The following is a 19,953-nucleotide window of genomic DNA, read 5'->3' on the forward strand; positions in this document are numbered from 1 at the left end:
GCCTTTCATGCTAGGGCCTGATGTCACTGAAATGGGCAGATTCTGGATTCAGACCTCCTGGTGGGACCCTACCTCCCCAAACCACCCACTGATGAGACCTTGGACACATAACTCAGTCTCTCTGAGCCCGAGTTCTCCTTTTGGAAGGATGGGGCTGGGATATCATTCAACTTCATTGGATTAAAGCCCAGGTAATGTATGTATGTAAAGCTCTAAGCATAGGGTCAGGTACACAGTAGATACTCAATCAATGATAGTTTTCCCCACTATGATGTCTTAAATTTACCATAAATGTAATCAGTATTATCTTTTATAATTTCAAAACATTTTTTCCAGCATAAGTTTTAGAGTGCCTGGCATGGGCTAAACATCATTCTCATTGCTCCCAGAATCTCAGGATTTTTCTCAGAATAGTAACAGTCAAAAATGATAACATTAGCTTATGTTTTCATGGCATTTTATAACTTTTAAATTCCACATGAGTGACACAATAGGCCTGATTTTCCAGGTTTCATAGTTCAGGATGACAAGACTCAGAGAGGTTAATTTACTCACCCAAGGTCACCCAGCTCGTGGATGGGGAGAGAGGACTGACCCCAGATCCCCTGACACCAAGGCTGGTTCCTTCCAACCAATGTTGTCCTGTGTATAGTCCCGTGTGTGAGCCAACGATGTGCCGCATGGAAAAAGCAGCCTTCCCTGAGAACCTGGAAACTGGTCCAACTTGGAGAAATCTCATTATCACTTTTTGAAGCTTTACCCTGACGGCATGTTAAGTTGTATAATTTTTCTGGATTTGGATCTCGGTTGGGACGCTGGTGATTGGCACGTACTGTGTCTCATTCGGGAAAAATTTCCCTCAACCTATATTAAAAGACTGGAAAAGAAAAACAAAACAAAACCCCTTTGAATAAAAGGCATTTAGGGACTGTACTGCTATTTGACCTACAAAGAGAATGACAATGATTCAGTAAGTTTATTATCTAATTTTTTGTTTTTAAGACCTAAGGATTTATGCCATCTGGACCCCTTGATTGGTCTCTGTTCAGTTTCTCCATGAAGCCCCTTACTCCTTTTAGCCATAGCGGAAATAAAGCCCACAGCTGGGCTTCTCTTATTGTCCACATATACAACAGTTGCTGACTTTTTTTATTATTATTATTATTTCGGTTTATTATTTCGGATTTCGGTTGCTTGGAAATTTGTGACGTTAGTGATGTTTGCTACTTTTTATCTTGATATATATTTTTTAATCCCATCTAAATTTTCTACATTGTTGGCTGGGGTCAAATCATCCTGCATTTTTGCTGCTTTGTTTGCTTTCCCAGGCCTTCCTAGATTTGGAAAGCTTAATTTATTCTTTTCTCTGTTTTTATTATGCTCACTTTCACCCTTAAAAGAATCAAATCTCATCCAGAAACAACTTGCTGGCTCCCTCCTAGAATTTATATGGTTTTAGGAGAGGAGCAAACTGATTTAATAAAACGGAAGTTCTTTTATGAAAGTGTTTTTGCCATTGTCTGTGTTCATTTCTGTTCTGGTGTTTTCACCCCGTCACACTACAGCATGAACCCAGCTAGACCCGGGCTTGAGTCCCCAGCTCCTTTTCCATTCTTGTGTGTTTTTAGGGGCCTGGAAGGAATGTTTCTAGGAAGGAATCTCCCATGTCCTCTCCATTGTTTAGGGTGGCCTGCTCTCTTCACTCATGTTCTAGAATGATCCCTTGCATATGGCCATTTAGGGAGTGGTGAGGGAAAGTCAGGGTCAAGATAAACACAAGGAGGAAGGAGTAGGAGCATTTAGGAAAGACTGTTTCCCTCAACAGCACACAATCAGGTTAAACACAGAGGCAAGTGGGGAGGATTTGGGTGCGCCTCAAGTCCACAAGAGAGGTGGTGAGAGCTTAAAGTTAAAAGCCTTGGTTTTCCAGAATAAAGACTCCCCCAGATCTTAAGGACCCAAACCATTTGGGGTCCACCTATCTTCACTTGTAACTTAGAATTAACATTTGTCTTGAAAATGCACAACGCAGCCTTTTCTGGAGGATGAGATGTTTAGGAATTTTTCTGCAGTGGTAGACATTAGTGACTCTTTTTGTATATATAGAGCCTTTGAACACCCTTCATCTATTTGGAAGATTCCACTCTGTACAGTTTATTCCTCCTAAGGTAGAAACCAGAAGTCTCTTCCCCAGACTCCCTTATAGCTTTGGTACATTCACGTTAGCAAAAATCTCTCTGCAGGGGTGCCTGGATGGCTCTGTCAGTTAAGTTTCTGACTCTTGGTTTTGGCTCAGATCATGATTTCATGGTTCGTGAGTTCAAGCCCCACATCGGGGCAGAGCCTGCTTGGGGTTCTCCCTCTCCTTCTTTCTCTGTCCCTCCCCTGCTTGCTCTCTCTGTCTCTCAAAATAAATAAATAAACTTCAAAAAAAAAATTAATAAAATCTATCTGCAGACGGCCTGTCAATTAGAAGCCAGTGATACCCAAAATGTGGGGTCCCAAAGAATCCGTGCTGAGGATGGCACAGATGTATCCAGGATCCAGGGACCGCAGGGGCTGCAGGGGCAGAGTTCCTGGTGGTGTTAGAGGCTGGGGGCCAGTATTGCAAATTATAGTGCTCTTTCTGCGGGTTTCCAGCTGCAGTGGGGTTGCAAAGTGATTTGAGTTTATTCCTGGGGGTGTCACCTTTACTTGGTTTCCACAGTGATAAGAACAGAGCTGCTCATGGAAACTCCTAGAATCAGGAGCTAGTTGTCCCATGAATTTAAGTCCTGAGCTGATCAGACAAGATTCTGCCAGATGTAAGTCCCCAGTTCTATGGTAACACAAAGGAGGGGCATTCTAGCAGCCAAAGGGGTAAAGACAAAAGGGCAGGGAAAGAGGCTTCTAGGTGGAGGCGGTGGGGGTGGGGGGGGGGGGCGGGCAGCAACAAGAGTGAAGAGTAAGCTCCAAACCATCTGGCCAGGAGAAAGGTGAGAACCAGGAATGCAAGCTGGTGGCCTAGAGGGCTTCGCATGGGCTTCGGGCTGTTCTCTTGCGGTCTGTTTTGGTGTTGCATAATTACTGACATGGAAAGTTGTTTACAGTATGTTCTTAAATGATAAAAGCAGGTTACAGAGCAGTAAATGCAATATGAAATGGTTTTTGTGTAGTATAGATGTACATACACATGCATGCATAAATGTGTGTATTATGTGTATGTATGGATAGTTATGGTATATACACACATAAAAATACTTAATATTAGGTTGTTATATCACAAGCGACATTTAAAAAGAATCTTTTTAATTACCTAGAGTTGATGATTTGCCTTAAATGAATCTAGATTATTTGTGTAATAAAAATAAAAGTTAAAAGAGAGAAAAATATCATGTTCCTAAGTTGTCCTCAAACACATGACACTTTATTTCACTGAGGTCTGTTGTTGGATATTGGGTGGTGTTCAGGTTTCCCTATTATAAAAAATGCTGGCTTTAATCAAGTGGCATTTTGTTGGTTTATTCTCTCTCTTTTTTTTTTTTTGGAGGTATCTTTGAGGGGCCCCTGGATGTCTCAGTCACTTAAGTGTCCGGCTTTGGCTCAGGTCATGATCTCACGGTTCGTGGGTTTGAGCCCTGAATTGGGCTCTGTGCTGACAGCTCAGCGCCTGGAGCCTGCTTCAGATTCTGGGTCTCCCTCTCTCTCTCTGCCTCTCCCCACTCACACTCTGTCTCTCACTCTCTCTCTCAAAAATAAATAAACAACAAAATAAAAGAAAGGTATCTTTGATTACTTAAGTGACTTGGTTTGGCTGTTCTATATCTTTTTCAATATATTTTGAAGGAAGGAATTTTTTTTTTTTTTTTTTTTTTTTACATTCCCTCTCTCCTGCTTCTTTATAAAATGTCCTTGAATTTCCAGAATAGATGAAGCTCCAAGGTAAACTAGAACTCTAATTTTCTGGACATTCATGAAACGAGATAATACATGCCAAATTGCAAACGGAGCATAAGTGTTGCAAGGTGCTCTCTCCATCCTTAAGAAAAGAGAACACTTAACACAGAAACTAAAGATGAAATACCCAAACTGAAAAGGCTCTTTAAAATAGCAGACATTCTACATTTTCTCACTTGATCATCAAAACAAAACCAAACTAAACCAGAAAGAATATTTCTTTACTACACGTTCGTTTTGCCAACACATTCCTTTATATTAAAAATGAAAAGACCTTAAAATACCCTAACAGATAGCAAAGCCTTGGAGAGCAAGTTTACATGCAGGGCTGGAGATATTCATTAAAATTGTAATTAGACTCACAATTAAATTCATTCACAGTAGAAACTTTGCTTGTAAGTGTTGCTACAGGAAGAAACCTCCGTCTGAAAATTAGTTCAGCAGTCTGAGCGATTTTAATTATGCAGAGTTGATTATCGCTAGAGAAGGAAACCTTTATTGCAGCCACAGAATGAAGACCTTCCCCCCCCCCACTTTTTTTTTTTTTTTGGTTTCCTGAGCTAATATGAGGTCCATATTTTGATATCCAAATGTTTCTCTAGGCAAAGAAAATGTGAGAAAATTTCCACAGCAGGACAGGAGAAATTCCAACATGGTCCCCGGCTAAATAAGATACGCAACCCTACACCCTGCATCTTTTTTTCATTATACGCCTCGATCCTCGTCATTTGGTGAAGGGAAAGGCAAGGAGACAGAAATAGCATTTATTTGACATTTACTATGTGCCATCCTCTGTGACCGGCAGTTTCTTTTCCCAGGTCCCCCCTTTGGGTCATTGTTCCATTTCACAGATGGAGAAACTGGTGAAGGGGAGGTGAAGTGAGTGTCCTAGAAGGGGAGCTGCATTTCAGCATTTCTCTTCCTCATCCGGTGCCCGCTCTCACACCCTGTGTTACCCTTCCCGCAGTCACACGCTATCTTAGCAAGTGCTTGCACGCCAGCCCTGCTTTGAGCCGTGAGTCCGGGTGAGGCTGAGGGCAGCACTTCTACAGGCCCAGCCCCACTCCTCACTGTGGCCCAAACCTCAGAGGCTGCAGGACTGTGCTGGGTAGAGTGGAAATGGGGTGGAGGAGGCAGCGGGAAGATTGCCCACGTGATTTGGGAAAGTCACTTTGTCTGTCTGGAGTTCCATTTGTCCTCTGTAAAATGCTTGCTTGGTATGGGAGGCCCTCAGGGCAGTGAGATTCCAGGATTCCCTGATGTAGGAGTGTTGGCAACACTGACTCCATCTTTGGCCTTCCATATTGTTCGTGCCAGAGCAGTGACCTCCCTTGGGGCTACACGTTCCAGACCCCTTGGAGGTAAATGTGTGCCTTGACCGGAATGCAGGGAGGCTTGTTCTCATCTTTCCTACAGTTATTCAGATATCTAGTAGAGATGACATAGTTTCTGCCCCTCCCCCGCTCTGGCACACGGATGGCACCATGAAGTCTGTTACATATTAAACTCTTTGACCTCACTACAGTGACTTCTGCACCTCCCCTTGTTCTACAAAATCTGTGGACTAAGTTCCTGACTTTGTGGAGAATAGCTGGATTGTCACCTGCCCCACCCCCTCGGTCCGTAAGTTAACTTGAAAAACTTTTTGAATGTTTTATTTATTTTTAAGAGAAAGGGTGCAAGTGGGGTGCAAGTGGGGGAGGAAGAGAGTAGAGAGAGAGGGATGGAAGATCTGAAGTGGGCTCTGTGCCGACAGCAGCAAGCCGGACGCGGGGCTCAAATTCACAAACCTTGAGATCGTGACCTGAGCCGAAGTCGGACACTCAACCGACTGAGCCACCCAGGCGCCCCAGTAAGTTATCTTAAGTAAAACTCTGTAAATGGAATGGAGTTGCCTGCTTCGTTTTCAGGTCTCAAAGTGACTTCTCAGTTTGGAAGATACTTTATGGTCCCTCCTCCACCTTCTAATATGTGTCCATTGAACTTTCAAAGCAACCGCAGGCAGAATCTTGCTGAAACTCGAGTGCCTCTCCTCCAGAGCCCAAAGCCCTGCGGAGTGCTCCTATTTCTAAAAATAGGCTGGCTCAGTCTGTAGAGCATGCAGTTCCTGATCTCAGGGTCCTGAGTTCAAGCCTCACTTTGGGCATAGAGCTTACTTAAAAAAAATATTTATGAAAGTGTGAAGCAGTAGAGAGGAGGAAGTTTAATGAACCCTCATATACCCATTATGTGGATTTAACAACTGTTTACATTTCCCACATATACCCACCACATTGGTTGTAAGTATAACGTTGTGCTGAAATCTAAAGGAAATTACAGACACAGTATCATTTCAACCACAAATACTTCAGCATACATCTCTAAAAAGCAAAGGTCATTTTTCTACATAATAGTCACAGAATTTTCACACCTAATATAATTAATAATAATTTCTTCAGATCATCAAATAGCCAGTTCACTCTCAGATTTCTCTAATTGCCCCCAGATATTACAGCTGGTTTGTTTCAAGGAGGATCCCATCAATGCCCCTACATTACATTGTTTCTTGTGTTTCTTAAGTCGTTTTTAATCTCGTATAGTCTCCCTCTATTTTTTTTTCCCCAGGACATTGACTTGTGGAGGAGTTTCAGGAAACTGGGGCTCATTGTCCGCTTGAAAGTTTCTCTTTCTAAATTGTCTGATTGCTTCCTCATGGTGTTAGCTTTCTTGTTCTGCTCTAAGTCCTGCCTAAGCTGAAAATTAGAACTAAACACTGAGTGGATCCAAGATCAACATTTTGTCGAGAACATGTCATGGACGATGCTGTGTCCTGCATATTTAATCACTTCAGGAGACAAGTGAGGCAGTGGTAGCTTGGCCCCACCTCTGGAAAGTTACATTCCCTTTGTCACCAGCTTGTAGCCTGTGAGTGATACTTTGCCATCAGGTCAATATCGAATTCCCCATCAATCTTTCGGCTACACGTCTTAGCATCATTGATAATCCTTGCCCTTATCAGCTGACCAATGGTGATTATCCAATTCTGTATTTCCTTTTGATTTATTAGCTGACATTGTTCCATGCAAAAGTGTTTTCTGGAAACTCATCTTGACAAAAGCATGGTCTAGAACCCCAAGGCTGGGCTCCTTGGCTTCTTGCATTAAGTCTTAAACTGGGTTTTAACTTAATTGGCCTTAATTTGGATTTGAGAAGAATGTTTCTCAGGATTGCTGGATTCAGGATCCCTGTTTCCATAAGCTTGGCTTCCAAGGAAACAAAGGCAAGCCTGGCTCATATAATTGGAAGAATTTCCTTTTTCTCTTGAAAACCAAAGAAACACTAGGAAACAGGCAATGCAGTGCCTGCAGAATATTTTGAAAGTATACATTGTCAACGAAGCTCACATAGAATTGTAAAAAATTGTCTTCCCCAGAACAACTTTCTTCTTCAAGTTGAACTGTTAACTTCTGACATACCACATGCAGATGTGTTAGCCATATTCTTAGGAGACACAGACTAAATCAGCTTGTCTCTGCCATCTTTGATGTTAGCTGGAGGCTGTCTTCTTGTCTTTTCCTTGTGAGTTATAGGCGTCTTGCCTCACTCTGCCCCAAAGCTCCAAAAGATGTGAAAATTTATAGGCAACCAGGGCTTGAGTCTGTGGCCCATGATGATATGAATTCCAACCTTTTGGAGCTTCCATGAAACAACCAGTGGGAAAGACAAAAACTTCTGTAAAGAGGTGCATATGTAGGACATCAATTCAGTGGATGCCTCCGCTTGATTGATGATGTGCAAGCAAGAAATCAGTGAGAACATGTATTCCTGAATTATCTGGGCTTCAGACCTCCAAATCTTGAATGGAGAGCCTAGATTGAACTCTGAGATATACTCTGAAGGTCAGAAGGAAAATAGAACTTTGATACAACCAAAGAATCTTTGAAGGGGTGCCACATAAACTGTTCAGTGCATTCTCTGAGATGGTGTGGCTTGAAGTTAGGCAGATCTGAGGTTCCAATTTCCAATCTTTACCAGCTGGGTCAATTTATTAGCCTTTAAAAGGTGAGTTGCTTCATTTGTCTGTAGCTGGAGCCCCATGTGAGCAAAAGTTGGAACTCAGAGATGTCTTTGTGTATCTGATGAAATCATGGGCCTGTCGTGCTAGGAATCACTTGGCATGAGGCATTTTGGCCCAAGGAAAATGAGAGCAGAGGGTTTTACAGATGCTTGAGTATGGAGAAGGGAAAGTGAGGTTTATAAGGAGTCTGGGTCAGATGAGTCTTTAAGCTTAGCCTCAAGGCTGTGTCTAATCTCAAGGTGGCAGTGGTCACAAATTGAAGGGGTTGCTTGCACTGTGGCTCTGAAGGTTAATTTTGGTGCCCAGGAGTCAAAGTGAGTCACACGGGGTGGACCTCCGTGGTCCTTACCCACACTCTGCATGGAGCTCAGCATGCTCACAATATAGTGAGGACAACAGAAAACAAGTCCTTTTCTTTTCTTTTCTTTTCTTTTCTTTTCTTTTCTTTTCTTTTCTTCTTTTCCTTTCCCTTTCTTTTCCTTTCCTTTCTTTTCTTTTCTTTCTTTCTTTTTTTTTTTTTTTTTTTTTTTTTTTGCAATTTAAGGTCTGATGACTTTGGGAGCCTCATAGGGTGAGATGCTTGTTAGGATTACCAGTTTTCTTGTGGAGAGAGCCAGTAGACGGGAACTGAGGTGAGTTCCCAACTTCAAGGGTTTTCATGGGCAACAGGCCTCATGGAGTAAGTGCCCAGAGCTTGAGAAGGGTGGCTGTGAGTCAGGTGAAGCACTCCTGCATCTTAGAGATCCTGTAGAAAGGATGCGGGGAGCCTGCAAGATTTATATTTGAAGTGTTAATGTTGGTTTGAACCTACTGCATTTACAGACTTGTGTGATAATCTTGCTAGGGCTAGATTTAGAGGAGTTAGCCCTACTGCAAAGAATTGCCTTCGGGCTGAAATAAAGAAAGTGTGTAACACAATACTTGGCACAAAGCAGCAGTTTCAGAACTGTTAGCTCCCTCATGTTTTATTTTTATCCCCATCTCCATGGAGATACATAAGGTCTTCTTTTGAGGTCTAACTTCTGGGTAAGTATTGTCATTGTTATGTTCATTGGTTTATTTATTTTGCTGAGTTTTCTATACAAGAACACATTTTCTCATTGCCCTTTTGATTCCTTTCCACTGTTCTTAGAAACAATGGCAATAACAACCAAACATGGGTGGCCTTCCATTAAAATCCCACAACTGTAAATGGAACTGGTAAAAAAAGAAAAAAAAAAGGATAGGTCCAAATTAAAGCGATAAATGTATTCCCGTATTCTTGTTAATGCACAGATATCCAACCTGCATAACTTTTTCTTCTAGTCATGCAAGAGGCAAAGATAATTTAGAAACACTCATGCTCTCTTTGTCACGCTATTGACAAAAAGGCTCAGAGAAAACATAATACACCCTTGTTGAAAATAAACATGAAAAAGCCCTTAAGACATGCAAAGGAAGGTCTATAATTTAGAGCAAATTTTTTAGCCTGAATAAATCACATCTGTTATTTCCTTAGTGCCAAAGAAAGGCTAGGCTGTTCCTGGAACAGGGCGACTCCTTCTACATATGTTTCCCAAAGGGCCTTGATGATGTCAGGAAGTAGTACCCTCTGTGATATGGTCAGGCAGAAACTGGCCAGTAATATTAATTATGGAAAAGGATCATTTCTTATGGATCCGGGTCCAGTCATTTGGCTTGAATGATACAACTGAATCTCCTGAAAACACATTACAAATATAGTTTCAGAATTTTAGTAAGTTCTCTCTTATTTAGAATCTCTCATGTCTTCTTCCCATCCCCTGCTGTCCTTTAGAGGCAGATTCCATCACCTCCCACCATCTCCAGTGGACTTTACCACCCATTTTCCATGATGCTTCTGCACTCTGTATTTACTTCTGTTGGGGCATCTGTCAGGCATGTTACAGATGCACCCCAACTTACCGTGATTCGACTCGTAATTTTTAAAAATATTTTTTTGTTTTCAGGCAGGTGCAAGCAGGGGAGGGGCAGACAGAGGGGGACAGAGGATCCAAAGTGGGCTCTGCGCTGACAGGCTGTCAGCAGCAAGCCCCACGTGGGGCTTGAACTCATGAACTGAGAGATCAGGACCTGAGCCAAAGTCAGACGCTCAGATGACTGAGCCACCCAGGTGCCCCTTGACTTATAATTTTTCGACTTTATCATGGTGTGAAAGCTACGCCCAGTGGAAACCATACTTCAGATTTTGAATCTGATCTTTTCCTGGGCTAGTGACATGCAGTGCATGCTCTCTTGTGATGCTGGGCAGAGGCAGCCACACGATCACGAGGGTCAGCTGGATCCTACACTGACAACCATTCTGTGCCCATGCAACCATTCTGTTTTTCACTTTCATACAGTATTCAATAAATGATATGAACTGTTCAACACGGTGTTATCAAATAGGCTTTGTGTTAGATGATTTTGCCTAACTATGGGCTAATGTAAGTGCTCTGAGCATGTTTGAGGTAGGCTAGGCTAAGCTATGATGTTCAGTAGGTTAGATGTAGTAAACGCATTGTCGACTTATGATATTTTCAACTTACAGTAGGTTTATCAGGATATAACCCCATCATAAGTCAAAGAAGAGCTGCATGGATTTTTGTTTTTATGACTGTGTCTCTCACTAAAGAGTTACTTCCTTGAGGGACATCTGGGTGGCTCAGTTGGTTAGGAGTCCGACTCAGGCTCAGATCACGATCTCGTGGTTTGTGGGTTCAAGCCCCATGTCAGACTCTGTGCTGACAGCTCAGAGCCTGGAGCCTTGTTTCAGATTCTGTGTCTCCCTCTCCCTGCCCCTCCCTCACTTGCACTCTGTCTCTCTCTCCCTCTAAAAAATAAAGAAACATTAAAAAAAGAGTTATTTCCTTGAGGAGAGGGCCTCATTTTTCTATTATTTTGCCCCCAGAAATGAACTCAGTTCCTACCTGCAGCGTAATGTTCAATGAATATTTGCTGGAGGGGTTCATAGAGTCTTGGGTTTGGAAGGAAACCTTTTGGTCATTTTAGGAAACAGAATAGTGGAGCAGATAACATCCGAGCCATGCCCTCCCCTCATTTAGCAGAGGGAGGCGTGGGACTGGATCAGGATCGCACAGTGGGCTAGAGGCAAGCGGAAGCCAGAATTCAGAAGTCCCGTATCAGTTCACGGACATAACGTTCTGTGGAACATTTGGATGTTATCAGTTACTTTGAGAAAACAAATGGGCTGTATATTCCAGTTAGTTGGCCAGCTTTATTCATTGTAAAACTTCCTTGTGATGTTTCTAGACTGAGCTATGGTTTATAGCGCTTCATAAACATATTTCCTCATGAACCCTTTCCTCATGTACCGTCTCACTGAACTGATGTTCCCCAAAATGCACTTTGGAAAACACAGTTGTGGTAGGCAGAATAATGCCCCCTCCCAAATGTTCAAGTTATAGAACCTATATATATGTTAGGTTACAAGGTTATAGAACCTGTAGGCACGTTACGTTACAAAACAAAGGGGAATTTAAGGTAGTGGATGGAATTAAATTTACAAATCAGCTGATCTTCAGCCAGGGAGATTATCCTGGGCTATTGGGGTGGATCCAACATAATCAGATCCTTAAAAGTGGAAGAGGGAGACAGAAGAGGAGGTCAGAGTAATGCATTGTGGGAAGTAGTCACTGAGCAATTGCTGGCTTTGAAGTTTCAGGAAGGGACCAGGAGCCAAGGAATGCAGGTGGCCTTTAGAAGCTGGAAAGCATGGAATGGATTATCCCTTAGAATCTTGAGAATGAAAATGTAGTGCTGCTGCGTAGTGGCTATCATCATTGTAGCCAAGTCTATAGCCGAACTATGCCAGACTTCTGACCTCCAGAACTATTAGGTAATAAATTTGTGTTCTTTCAAGCCACTAAGAGTGTGGTAATCTGTTATAGCAGCAATAGAAATTTAATGCAATTTTGCTGATGTCGTAAACTGCATGTTTAACATGCTCCCAGATAAGCTTGGAAATTGTTTATATTCATGAATATATTGTTTGTATTGATGTCTCTATGGTGAGTTGGAATGATTCGCCTAATTGGCTGCAAACTGATCCCAAAAAACCATATTTTATTCAATTTTTATAACTTTTGCTAAATTCAATTTTTTTGGAAGAAAGGAACTAGGTCCAGCTACACTCTAAGGGAGGAAATGACCAACCACCTGAGTACCAAGAGACAGGGATCATTGGGAGTCATTCTAGAAGCTGCCTACTGTAGACAGAAAGGGATTAGTGGATTTGTTTTTCAAGTTTATATTTCTATTCTTACCAGTGAGTTTGAAAGTTTCTTAAAGTTCTACTACAGCTGAGGTGACCATGTAAGTTATTATCCAAGCCAGAAATCTTTTGAGATAATGGAATGCACAGTGCTGTAAACAACCACACTGGGATAGTCAGTATAGACTGTCCCCAGAACTGCAGATGTACGGTCCCCCCAGTTGAAGGTCACATTTCTGGGCCTCTTTCTTAGCCATTAGCATAATACCAACACATAACAAATATTTAGCACATTCCTGCTTATGGAATGGCAAAATGATTCGAAGATACACAAGGGCACTAGGGCCACTAAATGTACGGTTCTTACGTGCCAGTCTTATTAGGGAGGCTAAGAAACCCTCCTACCCTATTTAATCTAACTTTATTTTTTATCTTTTATTTTTTAATGTTATTTATTTATTTATATATTTATTTTAATGTGTATTTATTTATTTATTTATTTGAGAGAGAGAGAGAGAGACAGAGTGTGAGCAGGGGAGGGGCAGAGAGAGGGAGACGCAGAGAATTCAAAGCAGCTCCGGGCTCAGAGCTGTCAGCTCAGAGCCCAAAGTGGGGCTCGAACCCACAAACCATGAGATCATGACCTGAGCCGAAGTTGGACGTTCAACTGACTGAGCCACCCAGGGGCCCTTAATCCTACTTTTTAGTTAAAAAATAAATCTATGACAACAGAGATTACACTCTAGGAATAAATACCGAGAGAAGGGTGAGTGTTGGATTACAGAGGTATTGGCTTTAGCATTTGCTCTCATGAATACAAGGACATACAGTGTATGGTGAGGACCAGCTGGGTCTTTAGCATCATAGACTTGGGAGTTAGGAAAAAAAAAAAAAGGAAAACATTGTTTTTTTTGTCTTGTGATGAGAGCTTCTAGGATTTCCTCTCTTAGCAACCTTCACGAAATATGCCATACGACAGGGTTAACTATAGTCGTCATGCTGGACATTACATTTCCAGTGCTTACTTACCTTGTAACTGAAGTTTGTGTCTTTTGATCACCTTCATTTAATTCTCCCAGCCCTATCTGTTCTAGAATATATTTAAGATATGTATGTTGCTACACAATCTGAGGTTTACCAGAGTCCTTAACAAAATCTATTAGAATTCCTAAACTTACAGTAATTTATCATTTTAACTGTCAGAGATAGTAGAAACTGAAAGCCATAACCAATTGAAGACAATGCTGATACGCCACGGATGAAAACAGTTGGTCCTTTCAAATTACAGGAATTTCAATTATTTACATAAGTTCTTTCAGAGAACTTTCTTTCTCTGAAAGAACTTATAAGTTTTGTACCCAGATGGCATGAGAGAGTAATAAATTCAAGTTTTCGGTACAAAAATGTTGCCATTTCTGGTTTATAAAAAACAAGTTTTTGTAATCCTTAAATAACTCATAGTTACTAATAATTAATTCTTAATTATACATGAACATGGAGTTTTAAACAATTTTGCCTCTTAGAGAAGAAATCTGAATTTCAAATAAACATGGAATAATTTTTTAGTGTCAGTATGTCCCATGCAATATTTGGGACACACTTAAACTAAAAACTATTCTGTATTTATCTGAAATTTAATTTTAACTGGAAGATCTCTTGGTTAATTTTATTCCTAGGAATTTTATTCTTTTTGATGCTATTATAAATGGAATTGTTTTCTTAATTTCCTTTCCAGATTATCCATTGTTAGTAGATAGAAACATAACTGATTTTTGTATGTTTACTTTGCATCCAGCAATTTTTTTGTGGAACCTTTGGGGTTTTCTAATTATAAGATCATGTCATCTGAAAACAGAGGCTATTTTCCTTCTTCCTTTCCAGTTTGCATATCTTTTATTCCTTTTTTTTTGCTTAACGGTGTTGGCTGAGACTTCCCGTAGTATGTTGAATAGCAGGGACAAAATATTCTTCTGTATCTTACTCCTGATCTCGGAGGAAAAGATTTTACGACTGAGTGTGATGTTAGCTATGGGTTTTCATACATGGCTTTTATAATTTTGAAGTAGTTTCTTTCTGTGCCTAGTTTACTGAGTGTTTTTTTTCTTTTTTATCATGAAAAGGTGTTGAATTTTGTCAAATGCTTTTTCCTCCCCCCTTTTCTGTTAATGTGGTGTATTACATTTATTAGTTTTAATACATTGAACCATTCTTGCATTCCAGGAATAAGTCCCATTTGGTTATGGTCTATAGTCTTTTAAATGTCTGTTAACTTCTATTTGCTAGTATTTTGTTGAGGAATTTTGCATTAATATTCATCAGGGATATTGCTTTATAGTTTTTTTTTTCTTTCTGGGAGTATCTTTGGCTCTGGTACAGGGTAATGCTGGCCTTATAAGAGAGTTTGGAAGCATTCCTTCCTCTTTAATTTTTTGGGAGAGTTTGAAGAGGATTGGTGTTAATTTTTCTTTAGATGTTTGGCTAGAATTCGTCAGTGAAGCCATCTGGTCCTGAGCTTTTCTTTGTTGGAAGGTATTTGGTTACTAGTTCAATTTCCTTACTCATTATAAGTCTGTTCAGATTTTCTATTTCTTCATGATTTAGTCTGGTAAGTTGTGTGTTTCTAGGACATTGTCCATTTCATCTAGGTTATCAAAACTGTTGGTATACAATTGTTCATGGTATTCTCTGATAATTTTTTATTTCTATAAAATTGGTTGAAAGGTCCTGTCCTTCATTTCTGATTTGAGTCTTCTATTTTTCTTAAACTAGCTAAAGTTTTGTAATTTTGTTAATCATTTTGAAGAATCCACTATTCATTCTGTTGTCTTTTCCTTTTGTTTTTCTATTCTTTTTTTCCACTGATTTCTGCTCTAACCCTTATTATTTTCTTCCTTCTGCTAGTTTTGGGTTTAGTTCTTCTTTTCCTAGTTCTGAGATCATTCCTCTATTTTAATGCACACACATATACAGCTATAAATTTCCCTCTTAGCACTGCTTTGGGTGTCATGTATTTTTATTTGCTAAATATGGCAACTCTACCTATAAAGAACTGCGGCTTCTGTCTTATGTGTACTCCCTCTTATACCCGCTTCCTCACTCTGGTAAAACCAGCTGCCTGGCTGTGAGCTGCACTCTAGAAGTCACACAAGGACTAAGGGAGGTCCCAGTGCAACAACTAATGAGAAACCAACTCTTGTCAACAACTACCTGAATGAGCTTAAAAACTGATCAGGGTGCATATGTCCCTTCAAAACAGCACACTTGTGTCCCTTGGATAAATGCCTAGTAGTGCAATTGCTGGGTCATAGGGTAGTTCGATTTTTGGTTTTTTGAGGAACCTCCAAACTGTTTTCCAGAGTGGCTGCACCAGCTTGCATTCCCACCAACAATGCAAAAGAGATCCTCTTTCTCTGCATCCTCACCAACATCTGTTGTTGCCTGAGTTGTTAATGTTAGCCATTCTGACAGGTGTAAGGTGGTATCTCATTGTGGTTTTGATTTGTATTTCCCTGATGATGAGTGATGTTGAGCATTTTTTTCATGTGTCAGTTGGCCATTTGGATGTTTTCATTGGAGAAGTGTCTATTCATGTCTTTTGCCCATTTCTTCACCCAATGTTTATAGCCAAAGTATGGAAAGAGCCCAAATGTCCATCGATGGATGAATGGATAAAGAAGATGTGGTATATATATACACAATGGAGTATTACTTGGCAATCAAAAAGAATGAAATCTTGCCATTTGCAACTACATGGATGGAACTGGAGGGTATTAAGCTAAGCGAAATTAGTCAGTCAGAGAAAGACAAATATCATATGACTTCACTCATATGAGGACTTTAAGAGACAAAACAGATGAACATAAGGGAAGGGAAGCAAAAATAATATAAAAACAGGGAGGGGGACAAAACGTAACAGACCCTTAAATATGGAGAACAAATAGAGGGTTCCTGGAGGGGGTGTGGGAGGGGGGATGGGCTAAATGGGTAAAAGGCATTAAGGAATCTACTCCTGAAATCATTGCTGTAATATACACTAACTAATTTGGGTGTAAATTAAAAAAAAAAAAAACAAAGACGGATCGGCCTCTCAGTTGAGTTTTGAGATTACTTCAAACCTGGCCCACACCTTGACTACAGCCTCGTAAGAGATCCGAGCCAGAGGAACTTGCTGAGCCAAGGCTGAGTCCTGACCCGCAGAAATTATGCGATAGTAAATGTTTGTTGCATTAAGCCACTAAATTTTAAGATAATTTGTTATGTGGCAGTAGGTAACTAACTGACACAGTGTCTTAACATTTTCTTAAGGTTTACCAAGATAGTCTACATGACTTTACTTTCCTATATATATTTTTACAACCTTGAGAAATGTACCTTGCACATACATCTGGTAGGTGGGCTACTCAGGGACACAATTAGAGAATCTGGCATAAAAATAGGTCATTTAAATGACAGTCTAGATACAATAAAAATGCCTTGTGAGGAGGCATTTTATTGGTAATAAAACAAATAAAGCTATGCGTTTTGTTGGAACTGCTGGAGAGGGTACTCCTGAGAGATTCAGTAAGCAGAAAATAAAAGTAAAACAGACAGTATTTATGGTGTCTGTTTAGTTTGCTCTTTTCATTTTAGTGAACATAATACAAAGCTTATGTAACATAATTTTTAAATCCTGTGTATATTGATTAAACTAATTATGGTGCATTCATCAATGGAAGACTCTAGTCCTTCAAGATAAGGGTCCAGAGATATATCAATAGGATGGAGATTTGTTCACAGTAAAACATCAGGTAAAAAGGTGGGTTGCTTGCAAATGTTTGCTATTATAAACAATACTGTGGGGGTGCCTGGGTGGTTCAGCTGGTTAAGTGTCCGACTTCAGCTCAGGTCATGATCTCATGGCTCGTGGGTTTGAGCCCCTCACCAGGCTCTGTGCTAACAGCTCAGAGCCTGGAGCCTGCTTCGGATTCTGTGTCTCCCTATCTCTTTGTCCCTCCCCCACTGATGCTCTGTCCCTCTCTCTCACTTGAAAATAAATAAATAAACATTTAAAAAATTAATAAACAATACTGTGATGAACATCTCTGTAGGAAAATCTCTGCACACATCCACGATTTTATTAGTCTTGGTTCTCTAGAGAAACAGAACCAACAGGAAATACACATATATTTATTGTAAGCAATTCTCTCATGTGGTTATGGGGGCTGGGAAGTCCAAGATCTGCAGGTAGTAAACTGAGGACTAGGAGACTGATACAGTTCCAGTCTAGGTCCAAAGGCCTGAGAACCAGGACAGCCAAAGGTGTTCTAGAGTCGGAGTCTGAAGGCAGGTGGAGACTGATGTCCCAGCTCAGAGACAGACAGAGAGAAAGAATTCTTTTTTTTTTTTTTTTTTTAATTTTTAACATTTATTTGAGAGAGAGAGAGAGAGACCTAGCATGAGTGGGGGAGGGACAGAGAGAGGGAGACAGAGGATCTGAAGCAGGCCTTGTGTTGTGAGTGGAGAGCCCGATGTGGGGCTCAAACCCCCGAACCATGAGATCATGACTTGAGCTGAAATCAAGAGTTGGACGTTTAACCAACTGAGCCGCCCAAAGAATGAATTCTTTCTTATTCCGCCTTTTATTCTATTCAGGTCTTCAACTGACTGAATAAGGCTCACCCAACTGGGGAGAACAACCTACTCTACTTAGTCTAAGAATTCAAAAGTTAATCTCATCCAGAAGCACCCTCACAGACACACTCCGAAATAAAGTTTCAACTAATATCTGGGCACCCTGTGGTTCAGTCAGGTTGACACCCCCAAATGTAGCCATCACAGTGGTTATTTACCTAGAATGAATCGTTAGGAGTAAAATTGCTAGATTCAGTGTATGCCACTTTTTAAGGCTTGTGTTTTGGTTCAATCCGTTTCTGATCATTCCAGGTGACCATGCTAACGGGTTTTATCCTTGTCTCCAGTGTCTACTTGAACGTTTGCACATTGCTAATGTGGGCCACATAGGAGGGACTCATCAAGCCTCTTGCCTCCAACCTCCCTACTCACTTCTCTCATGGAGTGGTTTACCGGCTAAGTCTCCATCATTCTACTGCTCTGTTAAATCTATTTCTAGGTGCTAGGTGGTCTTTTTTTTTTTTTTTTAAGATATTATGTTACTGACAGGTTCTGCATGAAATATATGTTTACCAGATACTCTTCTTTGGCTAAAAATCTGCCAATTTTTCCTTGTGCGTGTGTAAAAACAGAACGTAACTGTTTATCTTCAGAGGGAAACTAACCTGACTTTATCTGTAACTTAATTACCATGACGTCCCACGTGTGGTCTGCAGAGCTGCATAAATTAATAACGCTGTAATTGTGGAGTTCACATACCAGGAATCCTTACTGCCCTCTCTAGAGAGCCAGGCTAGCAAACAGGCTTTGCATTCACATGTATTCTCTGAGCGGACTTTTTTTTTTTTCCCCTCCCTGAACATTTCCACCCCTTCCCTGCCCCCCCCCCCCCTTTTTTTTATGTCCCTTTTACTCTCCTTGGAAGCAGTCTGTGGCATGCTTATAGCCACTGCCTCTCCTCTGGGTGGCTATTGAAATATCCCCCTAATATTTCTCCATTATAATGCGAGCCGTCAATAGCACAATGCCTTGTTGGCCTGCCTTTCCAGGACAAAGTACGGAGCGATTCCATTACTCTGGCATCCATCAGGACAATAAGCCACAAATCTTTTTCAGTGCAGCTCCAGACGTGGCTGCCTTTGGGCTGGAAGGCAGGGAGAGGCAGGAATGTTTCCCCAGCGTGGAGAGAAATCAAACGCGTGTATTCTGGTTTCTTCTGCATGTGCTCTTTGGAATGAGTCACCGCGTACTTTTAACGAGATTGGAAGGAGGGAAAAGTTTTCTTTGGTGAAATGATTCAGTCAGAGAGATTGCAGGAGTCCACTGGGGACAAGATTCCAATATGTGCTTAATTTTCTTTGGAGGATTTGCTAATGATTGGTGGGAGCCCCAGTTCCTATTTATTACTTACTTTTCTTAATAATGAAAAAGAGACCATATGCTGGGTGTGCAGCTTGCTGATAAACTCACTTAGAGCAATGACTGGCAAGTGTGTGTATTTTGTATGCTGTGCTATTAAGGGGGGAAATCCTAAACTCTATTAAGAAATTTGCCGCCTTTGAAGCTGGTACCACTTGGCCTTCAAGGTTTATGCTAATATCAGCTAAACATGTGAGGCGTTAAGTGTTTTATTTTTTAGAAGAATTTTGAACATTTCTTACCTCACTAGGAACATCAGAATAAATTCCAGATGGATTAAAGAGTTAAATATTTAAAAACCTTAACTGTTAGAAAATCTGGAAGAAAATAGATGTGAATATTTATCAAGCCTCCTGAGGGGGAGAGTTCTCTAAGCTTAGAATTGATGGAATAAATCACTAAGGATGTGATTGATAGATGTGACTACATAAAAATTTAAAACTTTTATACATCAAAAAAAAAATCACCAAGATTAAAAAGCAATCAACAAAACTAGAGATGATGCTGTAGGAAGTTTGACAAAGGGTAACTTCTTGTAATAAATGTAAAACTCATATGAATTCAATAACACAAATACCAGGACCCCAGGAAATACACGGAGAAAGGATATAAATAGGCAAAACACAAATATCAAGTATGTTGGTAAATGACGGCACACATTTTTTTTTTAAAACTTCCCTGAGTAACCAAATAAATGCAA

At 40.6% G+C, this 19,953-nt stretch overlaps 1 long non-coding RNA gene across 1 annotated transcript in view; it reads left to right on the plus strand.

The window, feature by feature from the left end:
* The window catches only part of LOC109269621 (uncharacterized), a 61,939-nt gene that overhangs the window by 22,882 nt on the left and 19,104 nt on the right, over positions 1-19,953 (plus strand). The window contains exon 2 of the long non-coding RNA XR_002081170.2: positions 15-191. This is a non-coding gene — a long non-coding RNA (uncharacterized LOC109269621). The remainder of the gene's footprint in view (positions 1-14; positions 192-19,953) is intronic.

This window comes from Panthera pardus, unplaced genomic scaffold (genome assembly GCF_024362965.1).
Source record: "Panthera pardus isolate Hobbes unplaced genomic scaffold, ASM2436296v1 HiC_scaffold_13, whole genome shotgun sequence".
NCBI lineage: Eukaryota > Metazoa > Chordata > Mammalia > Carnivora > Felidae > Panthera > Panthera pardus.